At 39.8% G+C, this 13,063-nt stretch overlaps 1 protein-coding gene and 1 pseudogene across 1 annotated transcript in view; one reads left to right on the top strand and one right to left on the bottom strand.

Moving 5' to 3' along the window:
- Cnksr3 (CNKSR family member 3) overlaps nucleotides 1-184 on the bottom strand; it is a gene marked incomplete in the record, with an annotated part of 92,047 nt that extends 91,863 nt beyond the window's left edge. The window contains 1 exon segment of the mRNA XM_005390557.2: nucleotides 1-184.
- The window catches only part of LOC102021393, a 99,410-nt pseudogene that overhangs the window by 351 nt on the left and 85,996 nt on the right, over nucleotides 1-13,063 (top strand).

Genomic DNA, 13,063 nt, shown 5'->3' with positions numbered 1-13,063 from the left:
CTCCGCGCGCGCACCGCGCCCCGAGTCTCCCGGCCCGCGGCCCCACCTCCTGCACGGCCGGCGGGGAGGAGCGCAGAGCGTGCGCGCTCGGGCTGCAAAGTTTCAGCTCCCGTCCTCAGCACCCGAATAAAAGAGGGGGCGGGGCCGAGGGCCCGGGAGCAGCTCGGGGGCGGCGCAACGGCCGGCTCGGGTTACTTTCCCTCTTAGAGCCCCGCTGGCTCACTCCGGGATCGCCCCGGCCCGACTTTCCTTTTCAGGGGGCGGGCTGTGTGCGGCCGGGAGAGCCGGTTGGCTCGTGGGAGGCCCGGGTCCTCTTGGGAGCAGAACAGTCTGTCTCGGAGTGAGCGGCTACAAACACGCGCACACCAGAACCTCAAGTAGGGGCTGCACGTCCTGTTCACCTTAAATGCATTGTATCTCAGTACTGCTGTGCAGTTCGCCATCCTCATTTGAAGCTTCTTTAAGTGGTACGGTTTCATTTATGAAAGGGTGACAGTGTAACACTTTCTCTGGTAACGCTGGTGCAATATTTCAACTTCGAAAATTACTCCTAACCGATCGGCAGCTCTTTGCGTTATAGTTTCCCATATTCTAATGCTCATATTTGCAAAGTGAGTTAACGCTCACTTGGATCATTTATTAACCCCGAGGGGGAAATTGTTAGCGAGAAACAAAAAGAAAAAGGGAAAAAAGGCGTGCACAGCTTAAGTGACTGACAAAGACAGGACAGGGGACTCCATCTGGAACTGTAATTAACCCTGGACTGGGGAAAATCCTAAATTCGAAAGCCCAGCTCTCCTTCAAGACCCCGCTGCTCTGCCTCCCACAGATGCGCGGAGATTCCTTTGGCTCTTAGTGATTCTTTCAATTACGGTGATTAACTACATTTGGGCTACTGTTAACCCTTGGAGGGCAGAACCTGCTTGGGTTACAGCCTTCTCTCCCCTCCCTCTCATACCGACTAGCCCAGCATCTGGCACCAGGGTGAGAGTGCTGTTTATTCACTAAGTATCCGCGAACGCCTCCCCTGTGCCAGGCACTGCATTCATTCAATATTTGTTGAATTAGGATGGTAGACTGGTTAGCACATGTGGGAAAGATGGCTAGCACCTAAGCATCTGTTGTAGAGTGTAATTAGTGAGGTAATCAACCAGAGGAAACATATTAAAGAAAGAAAAACAATGTCAGACCTCATCCCGTGCAATGTATCTATAAGACTAAAGAAACACATCAGCGCAGAGATATGCAACTTTCAAGTGCAGTGGATTTTGTTTTGTTTTGGTTTTAGCAAATGTGATTGTCAGACCCAGAAATTTGGCAAAGGCCATGATAAATTCCTGGCAGAATAGTTATCCTACCAAAAAAAAAAAAAAAAAAAAAACTTTTGAAACCATCCATTGTTAACCATTTCTATGGCAGTAAAGGGGAGAGAGATCTTTGTTCACTGGCAAACATAACCAATCTTATCCACACCTTTAATCACAGCAGTCACTATATGCTGAGTCATCTGTGATTTGATTTGATCACAATAATTTATCTCCAAATCAAAACACTCTTGAGTATGAAAAGAGACACTATCGATAATTATGTTGGAATAAAATACCAGGTAATGTGGTCCCTGTAACTGTAAAGAAAACTCAAGTCTTAATGATTTTGTCAAAGAAATTTACTTGATGTTTTCACAATGTTTTCAAATTCATTTGCATTAGTTTTTAATAGCCAGTTAAGAGCTAAAATTCCAGCGTCAAGAAAAAGTTTACAAAATTTCATCCCATTCAGTCCACACACTACTGTACCTGTAGCTCAGTACATAATAGAGCATAGCTAAAGAGGAAGGCCATGTAAAAATTTCTAACCGGAAGACCAATTAACTATCTAAATGAATTAGAGTTCTGTTTACCTTTCAAGTCCTGAAGGCTAATTATTATTTAAATAAGACCTTTTACCTTAATTACAGCTCTTAGCATGTGAAAGTTTTAGGGAGGCCTGACTTCCTATCTGAAATGCACACTTGAAGACATAGAAAGACACTACTGGCAGATGATAAAGGTAGAGTTTTAGGTAAAAAGCTTTGGAAAGTAGAGTGTATACAAAACGATCCTTTATAAATTTGCCAGCTTTTCTTCTGGGCTAGGGCCACTCTGTAGTTTCAGCGTCACATTCTGTATGCACACAGATTAGCAAACTTCCGCAGCAAAACTTCCGCTCTTGCACATTGATAATTCCTCACACATAAGAAGGAACTGAATAAATATTTAATTGGTGAGTGCATAAAAGAACTGACACTAGAACCCAGGTCTCCTAAATTCTCTTTCCTGCTTTTTTTTTTTTAACTAATTTTGGGCCTCCTGTACAACTAGATCAATTATTCAGTCAATGAAAAATGTAGGAAGTACTTGTAAGGCACTAAAGTAGGCAAGAGGAAGATTCAGAAATGAATGCCTCGTGATTTTTATAGATCAAAGGCATAATGTGACTTTCTGAGGAGTGGTTTTCCTCTGTAATCTTTAATCAGAGAAAGGTGCCCTAGGAAACCCAGGAAGGGGTTTTCAGCATCACTATGATATTAACCATTTGAGCCAGTCTAAAATTTATTATTTTTTATTTGACATCTAGGGATGGAGCATTTGGATTAATGGCTATTACTATCATTGTTAATAACAGGAAGACCAAAACACTCAGGCCCCTTCCCTGGTTCAATTTATATTTTCCAGACGTAAAGGGGAAAAAAATAAACTATTCCAAACATTCAACTTCTCACAATTTAGGATAATTTTCTTGATAATTCTCTTCCTATCATTTTGGTTTTTACTATTTTTAGAACATTTAAAATTATTTTGTGTTTTTTCACATAAATTGTCTCGTGCATGTCTCATGTTATCTTTGAACTTGAGAGACACCAAGCAATTCTGCAAATTGCTGCCTGGGAAATATCCTACAGTTGAAGCTAAGCATTCTTATCTATTACATTACCTCACTACAAAGTCATCAGTTAACTAAATTATGCAGGCTACTAATGATCTTGTCTTCCGCTCAATTCCCTTTGGTTTGAATTCCTCACACCATAGTAATGTGGTTATCTCCCTAAATATACCAGGTTCCCACCAGATAATTCAGGTAGTGAAGTTCTCAAATATATTGAGTAAGTGCTACCTTATTTATTTGAATCCTTTTGATCATCCAGGCAGCTTCATTAAGTCATTCTGCATAGGAAAGTTGATATTTGACTTCTTTTTGCAGTGAATGGAAGAGTTATAAGGTTGAACCAACTTTTTTGCTTTCTGCTTCTTTCTTTTTTTTTTTTTTTTTTTTTTTTTTGTACCTTGAATCGAACTCAGGACCTTGTGCTTGCCAGAAGGTACTTATGCCACTGAGCTATATCCCGGATATTTGACTTTCTTTTACTGAGTCCTATCTATAACTCAGAGATCAATGTCAATTGAATAGATTGAGAAACCTCACATAGTTGAGATCAAACTTGGATAAGTTCATTAAACTTTTCTAATAAAAAGAGAAACATTGATGCCGTTAAATCCTATTTCCAAGAGTCTATGGCTGTATTTTCAGAGTTTTTTTTAGGAAGGAGAAACCACAAAAAGAGTTGAGCTCTCCTACTCTCAAGTGCTGAAGCAGCTAACAGGGAACAAGCTGCACTGACAAAGAACAATCGATCCTACATTTCTCCCCCATGGATTATGCTACTTTTTGTTCCAGCTATCAAGTTGCACAGTGTCCCAGAAAAAAAAAAAAAAAATGCCATGCCCTGCAGTTGTTCTTGTAGTTTCAATTTAACTTTATGGGGCTCCTAATCTCTGGACTAATAATACCGACTTTCAGACTCAGTAATTTTTGTTTCAAACCTAAGATCTATGTTGACAATGACAGAAGCTTAAAAGTGAAAACTGGTTCATAGAAGTCATTCTAAACCCAGAAATAAAACAATAATTAAATTATGCCAAGTAAACTCTGAGCCTTAGAAATAAAACATAGATTTGAACATCATAACCACACTAAACTAATTTTTTAAAATTCTTATTAACAAGAAAGACTTAAAAGTAATTGCTTTATACTGCTTTATACTTTTTCAGACTTGAGTTTGGCATGACAAATATTTTCTTATACCATTTCAGATCAAATAGAAATATATATTCAAATACTACAAGCTATAATTAAACAGCTTTCATGAACTCTTACTTAGTTTAATAGTTGTTTATTCTTCCATTCCTTATCTAAAATTGCATACAGGAAAAATTTTTCTTCTAGTTTCAGCCTACCAAGGGTCTTTAAATTCTGTACCCACTACTGACCAACACACAGATTTTCACTAAAAGCACATATGTGGTTCCCATTTGAGATCTTTGGATAGATGAGCCTGTAACAGGCCTCTATTGCTTCATTTTCTAAATTAGCCACTTGTATTTGGAAATACAGTCATGTCTTGCTACTAGACTGCTTTGAAGCTTATTAAATTTTGTACTCAAGACATTTTGACACAAACAGTTGGGCTCAATACACTTTTATTTGTTACTTGACACACAAGCTAGAACTTGATGTGGACTGCCTTGTGACTCGCTACCCTTTCCAGCCAAAACAGTTTGTTTGGTAATTACTGTTACGGAGGTATTGAGGAGTACCAAGGTACCACTGTAGCAGGATCATTTAGGGTGGTGGAGAGGTGGAAAGAAAAAGAACAGATTAGAAGAGCAGGAAGTGTTTCAGTCTACTTCAGCGTCAAAACGGAAAGGCTGAAATTCAACACCAATCAGTGTTTTCCTGCAAAGAGTCAGAGGATTCCATAGGGTTTTCAGAGTATTCCCAAGGGTCTAGTTGAACAGGAAAACTTACATTTGTTGCCAAAAGGCCAGCAAAATGGTGGTTGAGACCCACCGCCAGTTCACAAAAATGACAGCAACAGAAATTGTTTACAGTACATGTTGTAATATGTATGCATCCCATTCTGGAAAAGCTCTCAAAGCAAAACTTTCTTCCATTTGAGTTCCATACAAGTTTTACCTTTAATGACAGAGGAACAGAGTTATATTCATTACTTTTCTACTTTCTTCTCCTTTTCCTGGACTTAGTACCCAAAAAGCAGCTGGGGCAGCGTAGAGCAGGGGAGGTTCTGGAGATGCCTCAGTTTAGGGGGCAGCAGATTAAACCCATGGGCCCCAAGTTCCAGGAAATCCCTGCTGCCTGGTAGAGAAAAGTCAATGTGGTACCTGAATAACACCAGGCAAGTAAGCCCAGGCCTCACTTCTGTCTGGCTCTAAATTATATGCTCTTTCAGTGTCATAGGCTAGCCAGCCAGGGGAATGCCAGAGAAAAACAAGACGAATACCACTACAATGATGGCCTCATCTGTGAGGACCCAGACACACAATTGGGAGGTTGTCTATGCCTGCTGTCTCCCCTTCTCTGTCATAGTCACCTCCTTCCCCTTCAGGTCCACGTCTTTTTGTTAGATCACTTCATCTCCAGTAAGGTGATGGTCTATTATTTTCCTTTTCCCTGAAAACTCGTGTTTTAGAAAGCAACTTTTTGAGATCCCAACTAGCTTTATTATCTCACTGTCTTAACCAAGCTACACACAGCCTCATAATCTTGAGCAAGTTAGCCTCTTTAGGCCTGTATACTGGGGATTTGGATCCAAAGGAACAGTAACACTTCCTTTAGCTTTAAAATTCTCTCTTCTCACAGTAGACACAAGTTGTGGAAAGCATCTGAGGATGAAGGCTTTTCTGACTGAGGGATTTAATCAACTCCTTTCTGCCAACATAACTTACTGTGATTTTATGAGCTCCCTGAATTGGTACTTGTTATGGTTTATGTCTGGGTGTCCCCCCAAAGCCTCATGCGGCCTTGGGGCAGGCTTGTAAAGTTTGATTGATTAGGGGTGTGAGAGCTGCACCCGCCCTGGGGTGGATAGTTTGCATATGTAAGGGAGAGGAAAAGGGTGCTTGAGGCTATTCCTCCCCCATTCCGCCCTGGTGTGTGTGGTGGTTGCTTTAGCTGTGTTCTGCCACCCTGAGATGTAGCTCTCTGCCATGTGCCACTCTGCCTTATAATCTGCCAAGTAAGGACTGAAACCTCCATGAACTGTAAGGGAAATAAACCTTTCCTTCCTTAATTTTGGGCATCAGGTATTTTGTCCCAGCAATGAGAGAAAAGTAACCAAGACAGTACTAGAGGCACTGGGTTTAAAAATAGGAAAGATTTTATCTTTCTTATATAGATTTTAGCACAAAATGAAGATACGCAATTTATCAGAAGCTATCAATAATGTAATGATAGCAAATCATACTTTGGGTATCAAATTGAGGATTTTACTTCTGTCAGTACGAAAATAAAGTACTTATAATGCATGGTGAAACACTACTATTACCAGTCATCAGATGTCAACTCTGGATCTTTCTTGAGGGTCTGGCTCCAAAAAAAATGATGTCACTTAATTAATTGTATGTAGCAACTTAATAAGTTAAGGAAAGCCCAGAGAACTGGTAAACTGTAGTTCCAGGTACATCTGTGAGGCTGTTCCAGAAGAAATTAGCATTTGAATTTAGACTGAGAAAAGAAGATCTTGTTTCACAAATGTGGGAAGAAATTATACAGTCTATTGAGGACTCAAATTGAGCAATAAGACAGAGGAAGAGAACATTTTTCCTTAATAATTGAGAACATTCATTTTCTCCTGCCATTAGATACCTAGACACTGGAGCTCCCAGTTCTCAGGCACATACTTCACACTGTTTTCATTTGTTTGGTACCACTACTGGAGAAATCACAGGCAGGATAAGTTATAAAGAATAAAATCTATTGGCTCACAGTTCTGGGAGCCAGGAAGTCCAAAATCAAGGTGCTGGCCACTTAGGCCCCAGTTTCTTTGCTTCTAAGGTGCACCTCACTGGTACATTCTCCAGAAAAGAGGAACATCATGTCCTTACATGGCAGAGGGCTGAAAGTCCATCCCAAAGAGCTCTTGTATCAAGGCATTAAAATTACCCATGAGGTGATCTCTCATGACCTCATTACCTGTGAAAATCCCCTGTCCCAATATTGTTACATTGCAATCAAATTTCAACATGAATTTGGAAAGGGACATACATTCAAACATAACAGGAAGTTACACCATTCAGTCTCCTGGTTCTCAGGCCTTTGGAATAAGAGTGAATTGCAGCACTGGCTTTCCTAGTTACACAGCTCCTTGCAGGACTTCTTGGCCTCCATAATCTGATGGGCCAATTCCCATAATTCCAAATGATTTTTTTTTTCTAGAAAACCCTGACTAATGAAACTGGTGTAACATGACGTGCCCCAGTTTCACTTAGACCTCAGATTTCTACCTTACACTAAACCCCCTTCATGCTACATTCCCCACAACTCAGAGGTCTCACAGGAAAACATTTTTTTGTTTGTTTGTTTGTTTTTCTGGTACCGGGAATTGAACACGACCTTGTGCTTGCCAGGCAGGCACTGTACCTCTGAGCTAAATCCCCAGCCCCCACAGGAAAACATTGCTCAAGTTTTCATCTCACTGAATGTTTTTAAAGAACAATTTATATTGTGTTTATCTCTGTGGTTCTTGTTCTTTCCTTCCCCTCATACAAAAACATATCCACAAAATGACCACTGGTTGAATTACTATTTTTACAAAGAGTGAAAAGCCAAACTCATTGGTTTTGTCTCTCCAGAATAATGCACTGGAGGATCACATAGCTCTGCCCACATCCTTTCACCAAGAAATGATGCACTAAATCATTTCATCTCTCTGGAGTCAAAGCTGGCCAGCTATAAAGTCTTTCTTAGCTTTTATCATCATAAATTTAACCATTGCAACCCACTGCTTACCGTTATTTAAAAATCAACACAAATATATGTATAGTTGCCTCCTTCCCAAAAGAATTCCTGGATGCAAGCATAGCTTTAGGCACTTATTTACAAGATATAACTTTCTGAGAGAACTCATGTTCACCCTGCGCAGTCTAGTTGTCACTCCATAATTAGAAATGCCTCAGTATTGAAGATGTGAAACTCCTCCACTGATGTAAAGAGAGAGAAAACTGCCCCTTTTATTCCTACTTTTCTCTTTAACATATGACTCCATCAGAAGGCTCCTAGAGAGAGGATGAAATCTCCACATAACTGACAAAGACTGACTCTGACAATTATCTTTTATATGTTTTTTCCCCCTCATTTCTTCTCCTAGCACTTGATTCAGGAGTTAGTTTTGTAAAAATGGGAACAATTCAAAGAATGACGTTATCTTAACTACTAATTAATCCACAAGAGATCATAAAAGCATTCCCTTTAGGAAAAGAGAGCTCTGTGAGGTTGACAAGAGTCCTTTATCTTTAAGGGTCCAGAGGCTAAGTCATCCATCGTCAATCTCCAGCGGAGCTGCCATATTTTTAAAACTCCCTACAGCCTTCCACGGAAGACTGACCAAAGGGAAGCCACTCATAAACAAAAGGTGGGCCTGATGAACTCCAGATTTACCCGTTATGTCATTAAAAAGCAAGCCTATAAGTGCCAACACATACAGGCCAAAGAGGAGGCCTCTCATATGTTCAGTCATGTATGCCAATATTGTAACTGAATAGCCAAAGAATTACTCCTTCATCCACATTTCTTTATATACTATATTCTGTGGGCAGTCATGGATAATCTCCTACCTGATTGCCAGACTTAAAAGTAGCTGACCAAAATTTTAAATTTTCTTTCAACATTATAGCATATGGGTGTAAATGACCCTCAGTGGGCTTTGTAGAAGAGCTGTACTTCTGTAAACTACAGAGGATGCACCACAGGAATTAACTTACATAAGAACCAGAGATTTTTTAATTGATAACTAAAAATTATATATATATATATATATATATATATATATATGGTATACAAAATGATGTTTTGATATACTGTATGTTTTCATTGTAAAATGGCTAAATCAAGCCAAGAAGGGATTTCATTTTATCCCCAGACCATGTAATTCCAGTATCCCTGTCATTCAGGCAGATCAGGTTCAATATAAATCTGAGTTAATCATAAATGATCTTATATTTATCAACAAATCTAGAAATAAATTTAAAAACTTCAAATGTTTTTGTTGAAGGAATTCTGAATAGTGCTGATGGTGTAAGTAACAATGAAAAGAATGAGAAAAATAAAGCTCAAGAGATCTATGATGCTTTGTCCAACACTTATTAATAAATAATAATAAGCAGCACATGTAAAAAACAAGATATAACAACGCACTATAAACCAACCAACAGTAGGAGTAAAACAAGACAAAGCTAGTTTAAGGCCTCAGAAGCACACCGTCCAATTTGTGCTGTGGTTGCCACCTGTCTTTCTCGGGGACCCCTCCCTGTTGGGGAGCTGGCCTCCACGAGGCGACATTCAAGCAGCCCTGGAGAGGTGCTCCTGGTGAGGAAATGAGGCCTCCTGCTGATCACTGGCACTAAGGAACTGGTGCAGTTCTTCACTCTCAGTCTCAACTTTGGAGAGTGGCAGCCTGGCCACCACCTTAACTGCAGCCTGTGAAAGGCCCTGTCGGGGGGTAGGGATTTAGCTCAGCAGCACAGCACCTGCCTGGCAAGTGCAGAGTTGTGAGTTCAATTCCCGGTATGGAAAAAAAAAGAAAAAAAGAAAGGCTTTGTGATAAGGTAATACACATTAAGAACTTCCCACTAAATTCTAACTTCCACTAAGCTCTATCTCCTTTTTTTTTTTTGTACTGGGGATTCAAACAAGGGCCTTCATAACATCACCAGCCCATCCCCATCCCTTTTTTGGTGACAGGTTCTCATTATGTAGCTAAATTTTCCAGGCTGGGCTTAAACTTGTAATCCTCCTGCCTCAGCCTTCTGAATCCCGGGATTATAGGTATGTGCTATGCCTGGTTTAGCTCTACCCCTTAAAAGTTCCACTATCTTCCAGTAGTACCACCCTGGGGACTGAGCCTTTAACACATAGGCCTGCTGGAAACAGTCTAGATCCAAATTATAGGAACACATGTTGTTTAAAGCTGCCATATTTGGAGTAAGTTATGTAACAACAGGTAACTAATATACAATATTTCACCCATTCCTACCTTAAGATTTTTATTACATAAATGTCCAGTATGTCATTATCCTAAACATTACATATTAACTTATCCTGGTGGAATGGAAGCTATACACATGCAGGAAGTTTCTGTTTGATTCAGAGTTTTACAATGATCATGAAAAATGGTACATGGCACAGAGCAGGTGCTCAATAAATATTTTGAATTTATGAATCACTTCATGAATGTGTCATGCTTCTTATGAGATAAAAAAGTAAAAGATAAAGAACTTTTGAGTACTTGTTTGGCTTTGCTTTTTTGAGACAAGATCTCACTGTGCAGCCCAGGCAGGCCTCAAACTCTCAGTCCTGCCTCAGCCTACCAAGTGCTGGGATTACAGTGTGTGCTACCATGCCCAGCATTTGACTAATGTTACATTTTTTGCTTAACCACCTGGCTGGATTGTGTTACAAAGGGAAACTATGGGAGTTTAATGAAATCAAAAATACCAAATACTTCAGAAGAAGAAAAATGAATTCCAGGTCTTGACTAGGTTATCTGAGCTAAAACCAGACAGGCTGACATGTCCTAAAGGAAACACTCCTATGAAATTAAAACGAGAAGAAAAGAAAAAGAGAATGAATAGAGAAAAAACAACAGTACATTAATAAATCAACAGTAAAGTAAATAAACTTCAGCAAAGAAGCTAAATGATAATAATATTTATGGCAAAAGTTGTTAGAAATAACTTTTCTAATATTATGACAGTTTTATTTTGGAGTTATGGTATCTGTAAACTTTGTTTGCTGACAAAAGGGAAAGGACTCAGTTGGAAATAAAACCCTGTAATTTCTCCACGTAGTGTTAGCCAACAACCAAGTATGAGACGAGAAAGTGCTACAGGAAAACAAGCAAAAAACCAAGACAGTAACCAAGCACATACATGCACACATACACACGTGTGAACACACACACATGCACGTAGCTCAAAAACTAATCCAGAAGAAGGGACCAACAGATCTCTAACCATGATTAACTCTATCAACAGTTTGAAAATGTGCAGGAACTATAACATTCATACAGTGGAGTAAGCCCTCCAAGAGCCACAGTAAACAGAACACTACATTTTCAGCACTTACAAGACTGTGGCTTCCTGTGAGTGATGTGTTCCAGGCCAATGAGTGTGTTCTCTTTGTGTCAGCAACTTCCTTATTTGCATTTCAAGACTCACCTAATCAATCTAATTACTCCCCACATGTCCAACTGAATCCTTCTCTACTAAATCACTTCTTTATTCAGGCAACACAGTTTCCTCTGTGTTCATCCACAGCAGTCATCGTGTCTCTTTCCTTTCTTTGCCCTCAAAGGACATTAAGGAAATGCTCAGTAAATGGCTATACTGTGTTTCATCATTCAGGTCTAAAACAGCTTTTAAAAGCCTACGATTATCTTGTCATTCATCCTACAAGGAGTTGAGTGTCTCCCACCGGCTCCTACTGTTCAAATGATGTCAATGAAATTACTTTTTTTTAAGAAATAGATCATCTTTTCTCAAAGAAGATATAATACACTCCAAAAAATGCTAGTCTAGTAAAAGAGATCATCACACCAGAGTTACATTAAGCAATTTGAGGAATTACATTTTTGATCAGCGACCTGGCTGGACTGTGTCACATGAGAAATTATGGGAGTTCAGAGAAATCAGAAATAGCAAACATTTCAGAAGAATAAAAAATGAATTCCAGGTCTTTAATAGATTATTTGAGCTAAAACTAGACTGGCTAGCATGTCCTGAAGGAAACATTTTATGAAGTTTTTAAAAAAGAAAGAAAAAGAGAATAAATAGAAAAAAATGACAGTACATAAATAAACCAGGGACCCAAAGCCTGAATACTAATAATGGGATTCCACTTTTGATAGAAAAATAACAATTGAATTATTTATTGCTGATCAGTGACTGGGGCAATAAACAATTAGAATTGTTGACACAGAGAGAAGTTGGCTGCCTAAAAGCAAAGAAGGGCATTCTCACAGCCCTGAGAAGGAGCTACCCTGAAGACATCTTAATTTGAACTGTTAGCCTTCAGAACTGAGATAACATATTTGTTGTGTGTGCCAATCCATTTGTGACACTTTGTCGTGACAACCCTAGCAAATAAAGTCACTGCCCAAATAACCCAAGTCTGAGTTCAGTGCCTATGCCAGCACCTTCCTGGGGTTTGTGTCCCAGAGGTGAGCAAGCTGTCCCCATACTCTCCCTCGGTTCTAACACATGGCTGGTCGTTATAGTTTCTCTCAAGATGTGCCCTCTCACATACTCATAGGTAGGCCTTTTAGGAGATGGTTAGATCATGGAGGCATGATACTCATCAGTGCTTTTGTTCACAGATGAATCTATAGCTAAATGTGAAGGAAGGTAAAGCCTGGTGGAAATAGGTGGGTTACTGTGGACATGGCCTGGAAAGGTCTGTCTCCTTCTCTCCTCCCTTGATTACTCCCTCTACTTCTTATCTCCCATGTCATGAAATGTTTCTCCTCTGCCATACCCTTGCCTCAGAGCCAGCTGACTATGGACTGAACCCTCTACAAACTGTGAGCCAAAATAAACCTTTCCTCCTTGTAAGCTGTGGGTGTTGGGTATTTGGTCTCAGTAACAAGAAAGTAACTAAGACACTATTGTAGCAAGATGTACTTGAAGCTTGGGTACTCACATGCTTTCATGAAAGCCCTCCAAGTATGGCCTGGCAGAAGAATACAAGTGGGGTAAGTCATGGACTATGACCAGCTAACTCTTCAAGGCCACAGCGTGCCAGAAGAGAACTCTAAGGAGTCTAGAAAGTCTGTGATCAAACCTCATTGCCCAGGTTGTTAGTGTTATGTCAGTGTTGGAAAGCTGTCCAACCCGCATTTTAAAATAAAACAGCTACAGGAAACCACTCAAACAAAGGTGAAACTTAGTGAAACAAAATAGCAAATAGCCTTGAAACAACCCAAGAGAGAGAATTTTGCCTGCTGCCCCAGATG

The sequence above is a fragment of the Chinchilla lanigera genome, unplaced genomic scaffold (genome assembly GCF_000276665.1).
Source record: "Chinchilla lanigera isolate Chin_1 unplaced genomic scaffold, ChiLan1.0 scaffold00038, whole genome shotgun sequence".
Lineage (NCBI taxonomy): Eukaryota > Metazoa > Chordata > Mammalia > Rodentia > Chinchillidae > Chinchilla > Chinchilla lanigera.
The sequence above is the reverse complement of the archived record's forward strand: the minus strand, read 5'-3'. Positions and strand labels throughout refer to the sequence as shown.